At 40.5% G+C, this 22,237-nt stretch overlaps 1 long non-coding RNA gene across 1 annotated transcript in view; it reads right to left on the reverse strand.

Moving 5' to 3' along the window:
• Positions 1-22,237, reverse strand: part of LOC143434364 (uncharacterized) — a 39,027-nt gene that overhangs the window by 14,987 nt on the left and 1,803 nt on the right. The window lies entirely within an intron of this gene.

The raw sequence follows: 22,237 nt of genomic DNA on the forward strand, positions 1-22,237 counted from the left end.
GATCTTATCTGGAACTTTAAATTAAAGATACATGACTTCTGTGTGATCATGCATAGCTATACTCCTAGTATTCAAGAGGCTGATTGGGGACGATTGAGAATTGATGCCAGACTAGGAGTTCCAGGATATCTTGAAACAAATACTCAGACTCAAAACAAACAAACAAACAGGTGTGTGTGTGTGTGTGTGTGTGTGTGTGTGATATTTTTCCATTGTGTGAATTCATTGTACATGCTGTTACATGTCATAAGTATATTTCACATAAGTATATTGAATATATTTTCCCACATCTCCTTACTCTCCAATTTTTCTCTTTATTGTCCTACCAGTTCCCTCTTCCCCAGAGTTTTGATTCTACATTATATTACACTTATATGTCATATATACATGCATGATTTATGCTTCTATTTTACGCTACATATTTCTATAAAATATGTACCTGCCTATATTTTTCCCCATCTGTCTCTATCATATAATGAAAAATTGTCCCAATAGGAATCCACAGATGCAGGTTCGTGTTTATCTTAAGACACACTTGGTTTTCCCATATGTCAAGTGGGCATCATATTTCCTACCCCTGAGTTTCTCAGCAGAGTGAGACAGAAATATCATGGGGTTGAGGCCAGCCTGGGCAACATGGTGAAATCTCCTCTCAGGGGAAAGAAATATCTCCCATCCCAATGTGTAACATGCTTATTCTCTTATTTAATAAATATTTATTGAACCTAACTGTGAGTTAGAGGAAAAACACAAGGTGCTGCTTATGAGACAGTAGAGTGTGATGCTCACACCTATAAAATGGTACTACCTCCTTGGTATATGTATCCCATGATTAAACTGTGCCTGCACACACAGTAAACACTCAGTAGATATTAAGCACCACCAATGCTGTTTTTATTGATTGCTAGAGATGGAAGATGGGCATGCACTGCTCCTACCCTTGAGAAACTTACAATCAATATATAAACAGAAAAGACCCATACCATAATTCCTACAGCAAAAGCTATGCAAGAACAAGTTGAACTTTTCACATGCTTCATGTGATTTGTATAAATTACTCCATTCATCAAAGTTATATCTGAATCTACAAGGGTTAAACATATGCTGCTCCTGGGTTAAAAACACACCACCATGCTGTGTCTTGTCCTTGTAAAACTGCACAGTTTTTGTACCAATAAAAATATTAGGAAATTTTATAACGGGGCTTGAAGTCAGAAGGCATGGGTACATAAGTTAGCACTCTTCTTATTACATGGAAAAGAAATTCAAATCAAATTCACTTAAGCAAAAAAAAGAGAATTCATTCATTACCTCATGGAGCTGAGAAATCAGAGTTCAGCTAACTTATCAAGGTCAGTACCTCCCTTACCCTCTCTCCTCTCCAAACTCTATGTGTGTCCTCTTCTCCTGAATAGTCCCTATGCCCATAAGCCTCCAGGATCATATCTTTCCCATTATCCTTGGAATAGGCAGAATTACTTTTCTTCCTGGACTCCAGCAAAACTCTCTAGAGGACTCTGACTAATCAGCTTGGGTGGCAAGTCCATTTGGGAACCATCGCCACAAGCCCACTTTTGGACCAGTCATGGGGTCATTCCCATTGATGCTACATCTAACTAGAATGGGAAGTGGGCTGTTTCCACAAGGAAAGGGCATGGTGAACAGAGAAATGCAAATAAAAATGACTCTGGGATTCTATCTCACCCCAGTCAGAACAACAATCATCCATAAAAACAAGTGAGGACCAACACTCGGAGGAGTTCTGACAAACCTTCGTTCACTGCTGATGGGACTGTGAACTAAACTAGTGGAGCCACTATGGAAGTCAGCATGAAACTTCCTCAAGAAACTAGCAGTAGGTCTACCATGTGACCGAACTTCACCACCCCTGGGTATTATACAAAGGACAAGTTATCACATAGAAAAGATACTTGTGCATCAATATTGACCTCAATACTGGATGACCAACAACCAAGGAAAGGGGAGGGGAGAGAAGGAGAGGGAAAGAGGAGGGAAGGAAAAGGGAAGGGAGAGGAAGGGAAGGGAAGGGAAGGGAAGGGAAGGGAAGGGAAGGGAAGGGAAGGGAAGGGAAGGGAAGGGAAGGGAAGGGAAGGGAAGGGAAGGGAAGAGAACTGTGTCTTAGGCCAGGTGTGGTGGTGCATGCTTTTAGTCCCAACACTTAGGAGACTGAAGCAGGTAGATCTCAAGAAGAGTCTGATCAACATAGTGAGTTGTAGGCCCGCTAGGGCTACATAGTGAAACTGTCTCAAAAAAAAGAAAGTGTGTTTTATAGACACAGTGGAACTTTTTCAGTCATAAGGAAAACTAAAGTTACGTCATTTGCAGGAAAATGGATACAAACAGATGATTATGTTAAGCAAGTTAAGATAGTCTCAGAGAACCAAATACCATATATTCTCTCTCTTTTTTCTTTTTAAAAGTCCTATACATAATAAACACATAACTTATAATGGACAGAAGACAAGGAGAAAGCACCAAAACTGGGAAACAATAGGGAATCAATGGGAGGGCCATAAACTGAAGGGGGGACTGTGAACTGGGGGGAGGACTGTGAACTGGGGGGAGGACTGTGAACTGGGGGAAGGACTGAGTATGAGGAGAGCATGCTCAAAATATATTATATACTTGCAAAAAACCCAGCATTTTATCACCTGCATAATTTTCTTTTAAGACAGTCTTTGTGGGGGATGAACAGATGGCTCAGATGCTCTAGAGTGTAAGTACCTTGAAGAGGGACAGAGAACTCCATCATTGGAGTCCCAGTGCCTGGCACGGTGTTGGGCAAAAGTCAGAACTCAATGTATGATTGACTTAGGTCTGCATCCTTACTAGGCAACAAGTTCCTGGGTGTTACTCACATACAGCTCTCTATACAACTGGAATACAGGAATAAAATTCCTGCTTTATGGTGAGAATCTGGCCATAAATATGTTAAGGTAAGGTTAGGAATCAGCCAGATTTCCACAACTACTTGGTGTCTGGTTTCACCTCCAGAGGAGAAGTCTTCATATATTGTTCAGGAAGCTGTTTCTTTACACTGTGGTATCTTAGGGATGTCAGTACTCACTTTCCCCTTGACCATTCTACATAGAGCAACTATTAATGATCTTAGGCACACTCTCGGTGTCTTCATTTCTCATCAGAAGAGGAAGATTTAGAACCTCTAAAGACTTGAAATCAAAGCTGTGTTCAGACCAACAGTACCAGGACCAGTAAACAAAATGTTGGCTGGATTTTGGCAGAAGTTGATATTACTTTAGCTGTAAGCCACAGACCTCTGAACCAGCTTAATTATATAAAATCACTATCTGTCTACCTAAAATAATTGAGCAAAATAATAATGAAGCTTAAAAAATGTGGGGAATATAGTCAGTCTTCTATTATATCCTCCACAAATCTAATCAGAGCAGAAATATTTGACCATATTTGAAACAAACATCTCTCCAGCCCCTGGCAATTAGACTTTCATCTGTCACTTTTGCTGAGGGTGTGGCCAGTTGGTGATTTTGGATTAAACTCTTAACTACTGGGACATTTTCCTCCACTTTGGTATACTGCATAAAGTGTTTTAATGTCTATCTTTACAACATAAGGTTAGGCAACTGCCAGATTCATTCACTTTTTCCAGAAAGAACCTAGGAAAATTAACTAATTATTACTATGAGATTGGTTAATCGTAGAAGAAAATGCCGTAACGCCGATTGAGCTGTGCTTCGCTTACACCCCAGTTATTTTTAAGAGGAAGTTTCGTCTTGGGACCTTGATGCAGCTCCATCTCATCTTTATTCTTCCATGCTGCAATTCTGGTTTGGGAAATGCATGATGACTTCCTTGTCCATAGTCACTCATTTCTAAGAATCAAGTGTCTTCCAGAGTATGACATACTTGTCACTTCCTAGAAATATAAAGCCACAGAGAGGACGGTGTCTCAAAGTAGAATAGAAATCAAGGTAACATCTCTGAAAAAGGCGAGAGAAAAAATTTAAGAGCTCGAGGAAGGGGAGGAGCTCTGTGAAATGCCCAAGGAAGGGGAGGAGCTCTGTGAAATGCCCAAGGAAGGGGAGGAGCTTTGTGAAATTCAGTCTTCCGGAAAGGCAGGACGTTTGCAAACATGAACTCAAAGTAGCAGTGGGTATCTGAAGAAAACCTGTACAAGCCCAATCCCTCCCTGAGGACCCACTGACAGGTAATGGTTCCTGGCAGACGGAGAGTCATTTTCTTGACCTGTATAGCCACTATACAGTGTACACTATACACTATTACAGTCAGATAATCCAGCCCTCAAAACCTTGCCACCTGTCCACCCAGCATCACACACCACCCACATACTGTCGTTTTATGACATTCCCTATTTCCTTCGTGAAAGAGCAAAACCCATCTCCGGTATCTTTTAAAACAACAAGCCGTGTTTAGGTTTTTGTATCTAGCTGTCCTCTCCATCTGCAGAAGATAAAATCTGCTACAGCATCAAAACACAGATCCTAAGTTCCCCGGGGTTACACCCGTGCTTTGTCCTTCCTAACACATACTGTTGGTCTTAACTTTCTAGAATTCTGCTGAGAAAGCAGACAACAGCTGGCTCTGACTACAGCACTTGCGGCCCCCTAGTGGGGCAAACGCAGTTTCAACCTGAATGCAGAATGAATGCAAATGAAATAATAAGCCACAACCACAAAGGGAGAACATAAGAATACCCAGGGAGGTGTTGAAATCGTCTGGGAGGGGGGGACGGGGGGGGGAAGCCCATTACGGGGCAGCATACAAACAACAATAACCCAAACTGAGGCTCAGACCACAAGTCTGCGTCTAAGAAATATTGAACGCGGAGTCAGCAGGAATAAGATGCAAAATCAAAAGGAAGAGCAGCAGCAAAGTGTCTGTAATTCAAATGCAGCCGGCAAAATGACTGTCATAGTGAGGGACTGAGATTCCCGTCTCACAGCGAGCATCACACCCTGAGATGCTGAAGCTCACAGTCACAGCTCAGCTGGGCCCTGGCTGCTGACTTGATGGTTTTTTTCTTTGTGTCAGGTCTATTGCTTATACAAATTGGGAACAGGAGGAAGGGGCCAAGACAGAGGAAGAAGAGTGGCTGATCTGCTAGACCCGCGATCTGCCACATCAGTCTCATCCTGTGTGATTTTTACCATCTTTCCAATCACAATGGTAACAACCGGAAGGACCTTGGGACCCTTAACCCTGCGTGCTCTGCATCTGATTAGCATCCCCCCTTACTGGTCATGTTGAGTCAAAGTCCAAAACACAATAGTGGGCTGAGGAGTTGGTAAGATATTTGTTTTGAAAGCAAGGAGAACCCACATAAAAAGTTGAGGACAAGTATGATGGTACAAACTTAACAATCTCAGTGCTGGAGAGGGAAAGACAGTGGATACCCAGGTTTTACTGGCTAGCAAGACCAGTGAGAGACTATTTTAAACAAGGGGTGACATGCAAGACTATTCTCTGAACTCCACATGTACATGCACACATACGAAAATACAAGCTGCATTAACTGGCAGCCACTGGCAGTCATCAGACTTGCTGTATACTACAGGAAGCATAAGCTTGGCAAGTTCCACAACTGTAAATTGACAAAGCTCACCTCAGGCCAGAGAACAGGAGTCTCTCCATCGCCAACGGGCTCTCCTCCACCTCACTACAAGAACATCAGATGGGGATGCTTTAGAGAGATGAAAATCTCTCCTGTTCCAATATCCCATTTTCCCTTCTTAATTCATACCCATAAATAACCATCACTGTCTGGATCATCTTCCCTGTATCTAACCAAATCTGGGGAGGCTTTGTTTGGTGTTTTAATTCTATTGTATCCACAGGGAAGATGCATGAATGCCAACCATTGTCCTTTGTGCAAGAGCCCTGGTGTCAGAGAAATTAAATTTGTCCCTGGTTTTAGACTCATCAGATTTTATATCCGGAGGTGACATTAGAAATCCCCTCAAACCATCACCCCCTGCTCTCATTCCATCATCCCAACAACCACCTAAGAAGGAACAGACCCTAAGAAATTCTCTGACTTGCCCACGGAAACACAGTAAGCTAAGCAAGTTTTCCTCTCAAACAATGTATTCACACCATTCCTTAAACATATCTTTGTCTGCTTCTCAACGACACACAAGCTCTGGGGTTCTCTTGTAACAATGATCTCCACTAGGTGATTTACGAACCCTAGCACATAGAGGACCCTGTATGTGAAACTACATATTGTAGTAAGGTTGGCTGTGAATCAGTCTAAAGGTAACAATCTACAGAACAGTAACTTCCCAATCTGTTTTACTCAACAAGCTCTGAATTAAGATAGCTTAGTGGCTGATCCATTAGCCCCAAAAGAACAGAACTGACTGACCCTGAACTCAGCCCTGCCTCCAGACTATACAATTTGTAACAAATATAGGGGATACTCTAAGTGTCTCTAAATTAACAGGTTTTTTTTTGAGAGTATCAAAATGTTTTAATCGTGCTTAAGTTTCTTCACTATGTAGTAGCTAACACAATTGCTGTCTCTCTTAGCCTATAAAACCCTGGAGAACTTAGATTTTTTTTTTCTCTATTTTTAGAAGGGGCCATTTATAAGTACTGCATTTTATGTGTCTGAATATGACAATGTTAAGTATAAAAAGGAGCATTTTTTTCAGTATTAATATGCTGTGATTTTGCCAGTGAGCTAATTTTACTGTTTGAATATCCTAGCTTACACACTGTGGAGACCTGTCTTCCCAAAAGAACAGCGGTGACGGGTTCTATGAGACCTCTGAGACCGGACTCCTTGACTGTTAATGTTCCCTCATAGAGAAAGGGACTGGAAAGCATCACTGGACCCTCACCTGAGCTTCTCGCCATGTCTGCACCTTCCTGACAGTTGTGTGTAATTCTGCTCTAGCTCCATGTAGTATGGTGATCTTGAAAGGAGATGGAGGAGATATACACACACTGTGGAAGGCTGGCTGAATCGTGGGTTCTGCCTATGCACTCATGCTAAAGTGAGATTTCTGTGGTGTGTGAGTTTTGGGGATCATCCTTAAGTAACTTCTAACCCATTGATTCCACAAGTTTGACTTTGGTGCAGTCGTACGTTGCCTTGTCACTGATGCCACATAAGAAAGGGTCTGGCATTTGTTTTCATCTCCCCACACAGAAGAGTTCTTGCTCTGTCCCACACTTAGTATCTGTTTATAACATCACTACCCTTCTTCCATCTTTCATGCAGCTCCCTTCTTCCCATTGTTTTTTCAAAGATGATTTATTATTTCTGTGTGTGTGTGTGTGTGTGTGTGTGTGTGTGTGTACATGTATGGGTACCACATGTGTGCAGGTGCTCTCAGAGAGGCCAGAGATGCCTTGTAATAGGAATCATGAGCAATTGTGAGCTCCCCAGAATGGGTTCTGGGAAACAAACCTGGGTTCCTCTGGAAGAACAAGTGTACTTAATCTCTGGGCCACTTCTATAGCTCCCCCATCATTGATTCACCCCCACTTCCCAGGAGAGATTTCTTCCCATGCATAAGTGCACAACTCTACAACACACATTTCTAACCTTTTTTTTTTTTTCAAACAGGTACACTGTATATTTTGATTTTACTCTCCAAAAATCTGAGAACCTGAAGAGTCTCAACTGCTGAACTTTGGAAATCTCTCTCATTAGCGGATTTGTGGAAATCAGGGCTCTTTTAGTTACGTTTAACTTTATTTAGTAAGTTCTCTCAGGCTCTATCAAGGAGGCCCAAGGAGCCTTGCTGAGAGTATGTAAGAGAATCCCTTCCTTCTAAGGCAGCATTTAAAACAACACTATTTCCAATATAGGATGTTTTTTCTTTATTGATTCTTGGGTACTCAACAGTTCCATCTTCTATCTATGCTAGCACCTCCAAGTGCTTTAACAGTATAGGCTTCTGGGGAGCAGAGATGGTATTTGTTATTACAGATGCAGATGAGTCCAAGGTGAACATGTTGGAAAGTGAGATGCCAGACACAAGATGAGTCTTGGCCTTTTTTCTGAAGTCTTTCTGTCTCGCCCCTCTCATTTCTACTTTGCTCTCCCACATCTCTGGGTACCTCACCATCCCTTAGCTATGTTACTACTTCATTGATGTTCTCAGTTTCCTCTCCAGGAAGTTTCATTTCTCTAGATGACCTAATATTTGCTTTCTCGGCCCTGAGCCTGCACAAATTAAAGCTCTGAACTAGCCATCAATACCTACTAGCCATCAATACCTGTAGGAAGAAATTGGCTGGGAAACCCAGGGTTCCTCTCACCACACTGTGTGTAGTCGCCTGGGAACACCCTGGGTTCCTCCAGCTGAAAGTTAGGCCCGGCCGCTCATTGACTAAAGGCCTCTCCACGGTTCCTCACGGGGCAGCCCCAACACACAAGAAAGTCCATGGGTTTCCAAAATGGGTTTATTGGCATGGCGGATGGTGGATGGATCTGGATGTGTGCCCCCTAAAACCAAGGGCGGACCTGAGTTAAATAGGGAGAGGAAAAGGAGGGAGGGGCTGGGGAGGAATGCTTAATTGGCTCCACCCTCTGGCCTTTAGGTATCTTATTAGTATGTAAATCTGTCTAGGGCCTGGGGCCTGTTCATCACGCCCTCCTGTGTACCTGACTGAAGTGTGAAGGTGGAGTGAAGATTAGACCTCATGTCAGGCCTGACAAATACCCATTTTTTTCTTTTTTTAAATGTTTTTGAAAATAGATTCTTTTCTTGTATAATGTATCTTAATTATAGATTCCCCTCCCTCCACTCCTCCAAGTTTCTCCCCACCTCCCCTTCCCGCCATATACACTCCCTTTCTGTCTCTCATTAGAAAAGAGCATGCTTCTAAGAGACAACAACAAACATGACAAAATGAAATACAAAAAGAAGCAAAAACTATCGTATGTAAGTTGGACATGGCAACCCAACAGGAAGACAAGAGACCCAAGAGCAAACACAAGAGGCAAAGAACCACTTGTTCTCACAGTCAAGAGTACCATAAAAAACTAAGCCAATATTTATATAATATTATATTATTACATAATATAATATACTCAGAGGACTGGGTGCAAACCCATGAAGGTCTTGTGCTTGCTGCTTTACTCTCTAAGTTCATATGCAACTTGCTTTGTTGATTTAGAGGGCTTTGTTCTTCTGGTATTCTTCATCCCCTGTGGCTCTTACAATCTTTCTGTCTCTTCTTCTGTGGGATTCCCTGAGGTGTGAAGAGAGGGATTTGATGGAAACCTCCAATTTAGACTCTCTTTCCTCAGAATGTCTGCCTATGGGTCTCTGTATCTATTCTCATCTGCTGCTGAAGGAAGCCTCTCTGATGATGACTGGGTAAAGCACTGATCTATCATATGGGTTCTCAAGCCACATGAAGGGTGTGGAGCACTGTCCATACCCTCGACAGCTCCCAGAACGTCTCTCAGAGAGCAGGGCAGGAGCTGGGCCACCCCCTCCCCAAATCAGGCTTGGACCTACTCAACTCCATAGAGTCAAAGGCCACATCATAATAAAGCCAGTTCGGCTGCTGTTTCCCTGCCAGAGAACTGGCTTCACAGAAATCATGTGACCTGAAGTCTGCTAATTTAGCAGATATGTTTGGAAGACTCTTACCCCCATCCTCGTGACACTAGCACTTCCTCCCTTGTCCTTTCTCCCCCACCTCATTTGAGCTATATAAACTAACCCCACTATTTCAATAAATGAGCTGTCCTCTGACACAGTCTCCCAGATACTCACCACTGCCCTAAGACCCTGCTCCCATCTCTTCTGCACCCTGAGACTGCCAGTGCACAACAACCAGCGGGGGACCTACTCTATGAGTATAGCAGAATATCATTAAAAGCCATTTTGTTGGTATTTAAAAGAAAACAGTGTTTTTTATCCAGGTTTCCTTGGATTATCTAGTCTCTAGTTCTTGGTTACTGACTCAGTGTTGGATGTGAATTCTTTCTGGTGGAGTGGGCCTTAAGTCAAACCAGACATTGGTTAGCTACTCCCACAAGTTCTATGCCACCATTGCCCTAACATATCTTGCAGGCAGGACAGGTTGTGGGTCAAAAGTTTTGTGACTGGATTGGAGTCCATGTTTCTCTTATGATAGCCTACAGTGTACCTTCTCACACCAACGATACTAGAACATAGAAGTAAAGGTTTTATGTAGGCATCCACTTGACCTCTCCATGTTCAATGAGTTGTGTGGATGTTGTCCTCATCAATGCAGAGCGCAACCCTTTGTACAGCCTGGATTGTTTGGGAATTTCTATGGAACTCCCTTGGCCAGTAACCCAATTGAATGCAACCCAATATTATCTGGCTACAAGAAATGACCTGTTGAGACTCCATATTCCCCCAATACTAGAAATCTTTGTTAGTTAGGATCTTCTTCATAGATTCCAGGATGTTTCCAGTGCATGAGGTTTCCATGCCACCCCTGAAATGCACCCCCAATTTTAGCCATCTCTCCTCTCTCTCCTTCCATCCCATCTCCCCCAACACACACACCTGATCCCTTGCCCCTACCCACCCTCCAGCCCACCTCTCTGGATCTACATATTGTAGCTTGGCTTTCATTTACTTAATGGCTAATATCCAATTATAAGTAAATACATACCATGTTTGTCTCTCTGGGTCTGGAATACCTCTCTCAAGATGATTTTTTCCTAGTTCCATCCACTTGACTACAAATTTCATGATACTAATTTTTTAACAGCTAAGTAACACTGCCTTATGTAAATGTACTACATTGTCTATCTATTCTTCTGTTGAGGGACACCTAGGTTGTTTCTAACTTCTGATATAACGAATAAAACCACAATGAACATGGTTGAGCAAGTGTCCTTGTGTTAGGATGGAGTGTCCTTTGAGTATATGCCCAAGAGTGGTATGGCTGGGTCTTGAGATAGATCAATTCCCAACTTTCTGAGGAACTGCCATCATATTGATTTACTCAGTGGCAGAGAAGCCAAAGGCTCAATTTTTATCTTTTCTTGATCTACTTCAACAACATTCTTGGTAAGTCCAGTAAACCCTGTCATTTTAAAATCCAGCAATAAGCTAATAGCCTCTACCTTTGTATCTCCAGGAAAGCTCTTCAGACTGTGCTCACATGAGTTATATTCAACTGCTTGTGTAGCCAACTCCATTTGAATATTCAATGAATCTCTCAGGCTCAGAGAGTTTAGCCATAAGCTAAACTCAATGTCTTCCCCAAGCCTTCTCTGCATACTTTGTTCTTATCTCCATTCTCCATGCTTACACTTGTTCTTCATAAGCACCCTAAACACACACACACACACACACACACACACACACAAATGTATGTGCCCATTAAATACAAGCCAAACTTTTTCCTGATCATAATGTACTAAAGTTAGAGTTTAAACTCAATCACGTGTTTGTCTTCAAACTAGATATAAATAAATCTTAGGTAAATGAAGAAATCAAGGTTGAACTGGAATTTATTCAGAAAGTACCAAAATAGATGCATTGTAAATCAAAACTGTAGAATGTGAATAAAAAGAAAATTGTGGAGTTTTAAATGAATTTTGTAGCAAACAAAGTTAAAAATTAAAAAAATTAAATATACATCCAAGTCATTAGAAAAAATCACAAAATTACCCCAATCAAAGTCAAAGGAAGGAAATCCAGACATAGTGGCACATATCTGAAGCCCATCATGTTGAGACAAGAGGCAGGAAGATAGTGACAGACAGCCTGCCTGCCCCCCCCCCATCCCTAATCACCCTATTAAACACAATTTAAAGATAATACAAACTAGAAAAGACAATAAGAATAATATCAAAGGAAGGAAATCCAGACATAGTGGCACATATCTGAAGCCCGTCATGTTGAGACAAGAGGCAGGAAGATAGTGACAGACAGTCTGCCTGCCCCCCCATCCCTAATCACCCTATTAAACACAATTTAAAGATAATACAAACTAGAAAAGACAATAAGAATAATAACATATAAATTCATAGAGATATGATAAAATGTTTGTGATCCCAAAGAAAAATACTATGTATATAGCAGGTGGAAGAGACCATCTTTAAAATAGAATGCTCAAAATTTCAACAAAGAAGAAATGTAAAAGTTGGTTAAAGTTTCACCCCTGCCAAATTGCATATGCCTTGTATCACTTTAGAGATAACTTCTACTGCCTTTGAAAAGCCATATGGTCCTCTATAAGCTGCATCCCCAACTTACTCCCCGAGGAGACCCTTGCTCTGGTGCTGATCCTATGCTACAAGAACACTGAAGAATTTTTTGGTTGAAATAGTACAAAACTCTAATTAGCATTGTAGCAAATTAAACTCTGCAGCAGGCTAACCAGTACCATATAGGATTAAATTAGCTCTTTGCCAATGGATGAAAAAGGTAATTTAATAAAATATTACAAACGGAATAAAACATGTTTGCTGAGTTTTAAATGTACTTCAAATTAAGCTCTAACTCCTATTTGAAGTTACACTGTGCTAGGAATAGGAATGGCTTACTAAAGTTCACCAGGATATGATATAGAAAGTTACAACCAGTGTCCTACTTACAAGGTGAAGTGATAGAAATGGCTGCATGAAGTTATGGACTGAATAACTGTGCCTCTTTAACTATGTCTAACCTGCAGCGCTTACTCGCTCCCATGTTCCAATACATTTTCATAGGGGAGAGAAATCTCAGGTCACTCAATAAATCACCTGCGTGCAAGCAAGAGGGGCTGGCTGATTTTGGATCCCTAGCACCCATGTAAAAGGCTGGGCACAATGACATATGTCTGTAATCTCAGTCCTGTGCAGGCTGAGGCTTGACAGGCTGGTCTTGTTAATCGGTGATCTCCCAGTTCAGTGAGGGAACCTGTTACTAGTATTTTTAGAAGTATTGCAGTGTCCTCTTAACCCAGATTGCTCCCATATAATCGAGAATGGATTGTTATATTTATTTAATAATTTTGAGTGGAAAAACAACTGGGTGGTAGTACTCTATTTTAATCCTCTAAACTAATCTGGCTACCTCCCAGCCCAAATCCACCTGATACTTGCATTTTTTTTTACTGACCTGACTCTCTGGATGGAAGGAAGTCCAGCCCTATTCTCTCCCCTGCTAAGTGACTGGCTGACCAGCTAGCTTTATTGACCAGTCAGGCAATAATTGGGGAGCAAGGTTTATACAACATTGAGGCAGGAGATTCTTAGTATAGGGATTGTAACTAGTTATGGAGGCGCAGAAATCAGCATTTTAATAATTCAAGGAGAATCTTTACACAGTGCACAATAACACTGTGCCTACAAGAGCCTGTCTCAAAAAGTAAAGTGGAGAATAATTGGTGGAAAACACTTCATGTTGACTTATAGCCTCCACATGCATGCACATCTTGTGTATCCATACACACAAATGTAGGAACACATACACAAATATCCAAAATGATCAACTGAAAACAACTACTAAAATTAACAAATATAACTTAATATTTAACTGACTTTAATACATAAATCCATATAAAGACAATAATCAGAAACAGTATCAAGAAAAGAATCTATTCCTAACTTCAAACCAAGAGGCAATATGCCTTAAAAATATCTTTTGAAATATATAATAAATATTTATAGGAAACACTATTTTTCTCAGAGATAGTTTCAAAAGGAGCTAGGTGGACAGCAGAGTGCATTATCATGTTGAGTAAAAAATTTCAATACCCAGCTATTTTAGCCTTCATAAAGACATTCACAAAGTCAGTATGATCCCAACAAAACTCCTCTTGACATGTATTTGTGGACTCTGACAAAAATCATACATAAGACAGTACCAAGTATTTTGGGAAAAGAACAACTAATTAAAAAATTGGCTACTGTTAGTCATAGCATATATTATGTAAAAACACTATACAATTATAGTTAAAGACCAGTATGACGTAGGAGCAGACATAGAAAAATCTAAATGAACCAGAATAGACATTAATAAATACATATATAAATAAACCCAGTAAATGTCAAAGATGGTTTTTTAAGGACTGTGGGAATAGTTCAGCAGTAGCATGCCCAATTAGCATGCTTAAAGACCCACATTTGACCCGTGTGTGTGTGTGTGTGTGTGTGTGTGTGTGTGTGTCTTTCACACACACTCACCACCACCATCACCATTTCAAAATAAATGATAAAGGCTACAACATCAATAAATAGTATTGAAATAATTAGCTCCTCATTTGTGGAAAACAATATTCTATAACATTAAATCTGCATATCAAAGAATAAACTACCGTCAAAGTAAGCCTAGCTTTTCGTCCAGCTATTAAAGACTCATTTCTGATAAATCAGAGCCTTTTTGTCATTTATAAGCAGACCACACATGATAGCTTATATAGCAAGTTTACTCATGAGGCACACCTAGACAGCTTTGTTTAAAAAAATTTAGAACTCCAGAAATCCTAGCCATGTGCACAAAGGGCCTTGAGCTGATTGTTATCAGTTCAGTTCTCTGGAGGATGGGTGTGAAAACTGAATTGAAGCACATAGCCAACAGTTCAATTGCATGGGGTGGGGGTAACCAGGGAGATAAACCTCTCCTGGGTACCACTTAATCATCTCTAAGGGATGCCTCTAATTTGTATCTTTTTGTTCAAGTAATGTTTTCATTATATGTATGGTATATTAGGTTACTTGAGTGAATTTCTAGTGAATTATCAAATCTGAGAATAGTCGTGGGAACCCGTAAACTTCTGGCCAGCCAGTCAGAAGTAAGGGTAACCCAAAAGGTCCCCAAACTTACAGGTGGCATGTGAAATGAGAACAGTTTTGTAAGGGAGTGTATACTTAACTTTGAACTTCAGAAACTCACCACAAAAATAAATAAATAAATAAATAATGGTAATATTTTAGTAATCTTAGTTTTAGCAAAATCTTTGTAATACAATTCAAAATCCAGAAAATATCTTAGTCAGTGTTCTGCTGCTGTTATGAGACACAGTGACCAAGGCAGCATATAGAAGAAAGCATATAACTGGTTGCAGTAGTTTGAATAAGAATGGTCCCCATAAGCTTGTATATTTGAATATTTGGTCATTAAGGGGTGGTGCTATTGGACATAGATTAGTAAATTTGGCCTTGTTGGATTAGGTGTGGTATTGTTGGAGGATGTGTGTCACTAGGGGTGGGCTTTGGGGTTTCAAAAAGTCAAGCCAGGCCCAGAGTCTCTTCCTGTTATCTGCTCATGTGGATGTAGAAATCTGAGCTCCTTCTCCAACACCATGTCTGCCTGAGTGCTGCCACGCTTCCCACCATGAAGATAATGAACTAAACCTCTGAAAATCTAAGCCATCCCCGATGAAATTTTTTCCTTTATAAGAGTTGCCTTGGTCATTTTTGCCTGCCATCACCCTGTGATGGCAACTCTTATAAAGGAAAAAATTTATAAACAAGCCACCAGTGTTTTAATTAGTGTTCTATTATTATCTTTTCACAATAATAGAACACTGACTAAAACACTGGTGGCTTGTTTATAATTTCAAGAAGTTAATCCATGATCCCTACCATGGGTGACAGGGTGATGGCAGGCAGGCAGGCAGGCAGGCAGACAACAAGCAGCAGGCAGGCAGCAGGCAGGCAGGCAGCAGGCAGGCAGGCAGGCAGGCATAGCACTGGAGCAGTAGCCGAGAACTTTATATCATGATCCACAGGCAGCAGGCAGAAAAAGCAAAAATGGCTCTGAAGTGGACCTTGGGAACCACAAAGCCCACCCCAAGCAACACTTCCTCCAATAAGGCCATACTTCTGAAATATTCGGCATCAGCAAGGCTATGAGCTAGGAACCTCCTGACCGGCCGAAGGAAGACACGTGGGTGTCATATCTTCCTTTTACAATTTGGCAGCCTGTAAAACAATTTCAAATACGGATCACTGTTGAATGTGTACTATAACACAGTTCCCAAGTGTGCCGGCATGCATGTACAGGCATGTTTCTGCAGCACAGTTACCTCCAGCAGCTGAACCTGAAACAACACACAGGCACGTAACAGGCACTGTTTAAAACTGTTACATCCATACAGCCTCATGAAGAAACCCTTAGCAACTATCTTTAATTCCTTTGACTGGAATGCAGGCATGCCCTTAGTAAACATCTTTAGTTCCAAACAATGAAAGTAAAGTTAGTTTGTAAAAGAAAGGACCCATCTTTGAAAGTGATGTCTAATTGAGTGGCAGACCAAGTGAATCAGCGGATTTGACAGAATAGAATATTCCCAACACTCATGAGGGAGGAAAGGGGTGTATAAGAAGGAGCAGTGTAGAGATAGAGAAGGAGGCAATTTTACTGGGAGAGTTTAACAGAGACAGATTGAAGAGAGAACAAGTTAGACTCAGGTAAAGACAGAACAAGCCAAAAAACAAGAAGGAGCCAGATTAGAACAGGTTGCCAAAGTTAGTTTGAAGCCAAGCAAAGCAATTCAATCAGAGCCTGAGAGAGAAGCCAGATTGAGCTAGTCATCTTGTAGAGGTTTGAGCCAGACCAGCTAAGTTGAACCAGCCAGCCAGAGCTCAGAAAGAACTAGGAAGACTGAGCCTATTCAGCAGTAAGTCTCAGAGGCTGAAAACATTCTAGACCTAAACTATATTGTATGGAGGCTAGAAGCTTCCAGGACCAGGCCTAGGTTAGCAGATGGAGGCAGTAAGCCTTCTAGACAGCAATTACATCTGAAGAATAAAAGTTACTTTTACATTTGGCATGCCAACATGTGGCAGGAACACACAGACAGAGAAATGGTGCCAGCTGTGGACAAACTGAGGAGCCACCAGATTTGAAAAACACCCAGTGTGATTGGACAAGAGAAATCCTACCACCACCGAAGAAACTGACAGAAACATCACAAAGAACAAGAGATAGAGTCATTTCAAGGTCTGCCTGATGGTCCCCTCAACTGACACTCCCCAATCACTATAGGTGACAATGTGTTTGCTATTAGCTCAACAAACAAATTACAGGCATTTTTTGGTAGAATAATCAATACCAGTTTATGATGTTTGTAGATTTTGAAGAACACAGAAAATTTACCCACAAATAGTGAGCTGTCTCACTGTGTCTTGGTTTTGTTTTTCCTGACTGGATACTAAGATATTGCAAATGTCATCTAAAGGGAGAGAACTCAGGCATGAGTGGATATTGACTTGTGTTCTACCCACCAACATTAGCTGACCTGATAAGTCAATACATGTCCAAGCTTACTTAACAAGTCAATAATTCATTTCAGTTTAGGTGTGGATTCTTAAGAAATGAAAGCTACTGTCAGAGTATATTAACATGTATGTTAAAACTAGTTCTTTAAAAATTAAAAGTATCCTGTATGGTTGTAATTTTCAAACTAATGGAAACAAATTTGAAATGACCCATTGTCTTTCTCCCTTTCATCTTGCCTGCCCTATTTCCTTCTTAAGAAGCTGTAATGTCTAGAAAGCTGTACAAACAATTAAGCTAAATCATTTTGTAAGCGGTTCTGTGAAATGCAAGACTGACTTTTTTCTTAAAGTCCAAATGTGTAACTCAGCCTACATGAGCATATAAGCATATTTTGCTTAAATTACATTTCCATCTGACAATATTAATTTCATCAAGGAAGCTTAGTATAAAATTAATTATAGCTATCATTTATGTTATTTCATCTTCTCCTTCCATTGAAGCTTCAATGAGAATTCATCAACTGAAGGGCAGGATTCACATTTTAACAACAATAATAAAGAAAATAACCAAAAACTGCCTTCTCCACCCCTACTCCTTCAGTTCCGTGACTAAAGACTTATCAGTTAATGTCATCTGAAATGTAATAATGTATTTAGAGGTTCAAGGGAAATGCCTCCAATGGAAATAATGAGGGCACATCTAGTCACATTCTCCTGCTGACAGAGATCATTTCTGTTTCAGTGACTTTGGTGAATAACCTCCAATGATGGTTTGAGAAACAAATCCCAGGGAAGGACCTGAATAAGGCTTTCAAGGGCAAGCTGTTGACTATGAAGACAAGGATACCCCTTTGGCTCACTTGACAATCCCAGAACAGTTGCATCTATATAAAAAAGAACCTCGTGCTTTAGATTGCTTCTTCACAATTCACCTTTCCATGAGTGTTAGTAAAAATTTTTGTTCAAGAGAAGAATCCACTCCTGGAAGCAACATCTGGGCAGACAGTAGATAGCCTCAGACAGCCAGCAAACACAAGATGGAAGCTAAAGAAGGCAAAAGCTTTTCTGAGGTGTACACAGCTTTGGATCATTTCAAAGAAATCTATTGCAACATCTTTAACTTTAATTGACACTTTTTCCAGAGCTTGGCCTTCCTGAGACCTTCAGAAATACACCGTGCTTCTCTTAGCACCTCTCCTCTGGCAACTGCCCTAGACTTTGAAGTTCTCCCTTGCAGAATCAAAGGCTTACCTTTCACCATGGTGAATTGAACAGTGGCGCAAAAGCTTGCAACATGCCATTATTTTCCAAGCACAAGTGCGGGTATAGACTTTTTGATCACCATGTTCATTACATTCCACAATGGGAAGACGGAAGGGAAGGCCATTCTCTTTGGTCTTCATCTCTCGTAACCTAATTAAAGCCACAAAATGCAGCAATTTGTGCTCAGGCTCTGGGAGACCTGAGAAAATGATACAGATAAAACCCAAGTGTCAATGTATTCTACTCACATGGCAATAAACACGTAGCAGAGTCTCAGACCTTACTATAGGCATCTTAGAAGAGTATTTACAAGAAAACACCAATCTGATGTTTTCTTATTAAAAAATTGCTATAGTTTTTCTATTTTCAGTAATGATGTTGTTGTGGTGGTGGTGATGGTGTGTGTGTGTGTGTGTGTGTGTGTGTGTGTGTGTGTGTGTATGCCCATGTTCGTGAGTGACTGTGAGATAATTACTTTGGCATTAATACATGCCAGTGAGTAAATAACTGGCCTACAAAACAGCCAGTTTTATGAGAATCTTTTTCCCAGTTTCATGTAATTTTATGTCAACAAAAGAAACTTAGGAGCTACAACCTAATAGGAAAAAAAAATACCTGATACATTACCAAAAAAGGCTTTTAGCACACTCCCCAATTGTTCTAGTTAGGGTTATAACTGCTATAATGAAATACCATGGCCAAAATCAAGTTGGGGAGGCAAGGATTTATTTGAATTACACTTCTACGTTGTAGTTTATCACTGAAGAAAATCAGGACAGGAACATAAACAGGGCTGAAATCTGAAGGCAGGAGCTGATGCGGAGGCCATAGAGAGGTGCTGCTTACTGGCTTGCTTCCCATGGCTTGTCCAGCCTGCTTTCTTGTAGAATCCTGTATTACCAGCCCAGGGGTGCCCCCACCTACATGAGTGGAGCTTCCCTACAGCAATCACTAATTAAGAAGGTGCCTTACAAGCTTACCTGCGGCTGGATCTTACGAGGGTATTTTCTCCATTGAGGCTCCATCCTCTCGGATGACTATAGCTTGTATCAAGTTGACATGAAATAAATTTGATAACTACATAACAAACTCTGCAAATCAGATGGTTTCTAATGCTGGCCACTTGCAAAATTACATGAGTTCATCAACCTCTCAGTAATTAATACTTTCAATGATTATTATTGGATTTGAGGACATACAACTTAAGAGGGATTTCAAGTATCTGGGTTAGGTATTCCTATATGAAACTCCTCCTCTTCCCTGAACTTTGTCAGCTAGTTTTTCAGTACAGACCTGGGATTACAAAAGAAAAGATGGAGGAAGGAAACTATGGTATGATACATGTGGTGGTAAGAAAGAGAAAATGAAGGAAGTAGGAGAGAGAAAGTGGGAGAGGAAATAGAAAGTATACACACTCTAATGTTAACATACTCATTTGTAGATTTGCAAGATGATGAAAGAAAATATCCACCTCATTCATCTCCAATAGGGATGAATTAACCACAGAACCTTGTATTTTTTAATTTAGTAATTGTCTAATTTTATCATATATTTATATGCTTTTTCTTAACATATGGATAACTTTAGACAATTCAACACATTAAAAATATTAGCATTTGCAGACTTAACAAAGATGATAGACACCTTTTTGATTTCTAAGCCTATTTATTGTTGTAACAGAGTGCCTCTAGGAAGTGACTGCAGAAATCCAGGCACTAGAGGATCAGGCCTCAGATGTCTTTAAGCAAAGGAAAGAAGTGACAAAGCTTAGAAGTCACTAACAAGACTCCATAGGCACAGTGACTTGTGGGCTCAGAGGTGAGGTCAGGTGAGGTACAAGAAATTATTTAGAAACTGAGTCTGGATACCTAGGAGAATAGCCATGTCTGTGAGCTGAGTTCATTGTCCTGGAGATCCAATTTACAAGGTTTTGGTTATGCAGAAGGGGACGGACAGGTACTCCACACAGGGCTGAAAATCGAGGTGGGGGATGTAAGGGTTACGTCAGGGCATGGAAAACTTCACATCACCTGGTATCCCTACATGCTGTATGGGACATGTAAGCCATCTTCATCAAGATAGGTAAGTTTCGGTCTACACAGAATAGCCATCTCTGTACTTGGGTTATTAACATCCTCTGATGTTGTTTCAATCTAAAAGGTCATGGTGACTTTATTCTTGCTTCTTACAGCCCTCACTTAGCCCTTACTCACCAGCTGTGCCCACTTTTCCTCGGGAATTGTACAGCAGCTCTGTTGTAAAGAAAAGGTGTCATTCTGCTCAAGCTGCCAGGCTATTCTGAGTAAAGACTTCTTCACGAGTTAAAGCACTAAGTCACAAGCCCATCCATGCTTTCATAAGTGACTCATTCTTTAACTGTAGACTTTGGGGATGATGTCTTTCTTCAAAATGCTTTCAGAATGTATTATTTATAGACAGACATATTCATCTTTTTAATTAGACACCATGAATCTCTAGTTTGAGATAGTTTTCTTCTCTCCAGTGATGTTTTTAGTAGACCCCTGAATTTCATGTTGCTGTTAAACATTCGTTTAGAGTGATACAACTCTTCATTTTACCTAAGCTTTGTGAAAATTAAAAGAATAATATGGGCTGGTAGAACCTTGACATTTTGGCAACATTGTTGTTGTCAAAAGAACAGGAAAGGCTCTGTGGTTAAAGCACTTGATTCTTTTCCAAAGGATGTAGGCTCAATTCCCAGCATCCATACAACTGTGCACAGTTGTCTGTAACTCCAGTTCCAGGGGATCCAGTACCTTCTTCTGACCTTTGCAGGCATACACATGGTTCACACCTAGGCACTCCACATTGCATGCAATAAAAGGCAACAATGTTGTTGTTGTTGTTGTTGTTGTTGTTGTTGTTGTTGTTGTTGTTATAGGAATGAGAGTCTCCTTTGGCTAACACTAATAGAAAGTTGATACTAAAACTTATTACAGGTACCCTAACCACGCTATCCTTCTTGAGCTGTGGATTATGCACAGAAAGAAGTCTTGCATGGCTTTGTCAATGCTACAACAGGACTTCTTGAGTCTTCAGTGTTATTTTAGGAGCAGAAAAAGAAACGTCAAGTTATAGTATCTGAAACTCTGCCACTTATGTACACAGTTGATTTAAATACTGGCTTTGAAAATGTTCACCCAGATTTAGTTTTTTACAAAGAAATCTTTAGCCTGATGCTTGACTTCATATCTTTAATATCATTAAAATTAATTGTAATTATGAAATTTTCAAGTTACTTCCTGGCATATCATTCTGATATGTCATTTTAATGCTGACAGTTTTAGAAGGCATTAAATTTTATTCTCAATATTTGTGACTGTTTTCCTTAACACCAGGAATGATATCATCCTTAAATACTCTCACTAACTCATTTTATTTCATCTTTGGGGACCAAGGGGATTGATTTGTCTAGGAGCCAGAAACATTCAGCAGAACTAAAGAGTTTTCAAGGATGCACACATAAAGGCCAATCAACCCATTCAAGACCATAAAACATTCAGAATTTATCTTGGTCTGGGGGTGTGGCTCAGCACTCAAACTTTTGCTTAGGAAGGGCCTGGGTCAGAAAACCCCAGCACAAAAAGGCAAACAAACCACAGAACGGCTCATCTTAAAGTAGTCAGCCTTCATGCCCTCTCTTCACCCAACTCTGATCTTTCTTCTGCCAAGTGCGACCAACTTTGCACAGGCTCTGTATGACCAGGCTCTCACTTCTGACTACACCAGAGAAATGGTGTTTGTGTTGAGGAGGCGCTCAATACTATGGCT

The sequence above is a fragment of the Arvicanthis niloticus genome, chromosome 14, assembly GCF_011762505.2.
Source record: "Arvicanthis niloticus isolate mArvNil1 chromosome 14, mArvNil1.pat.X, whole genome shotgun sequence".
Classification (NCBI taxonomy): domain Eukaryota; kingdom Metazoa; phylum Chordata; class Mammalia; order Rodentia; family Muridae; genus Arvicanthis; species Arvicanthis niloticus.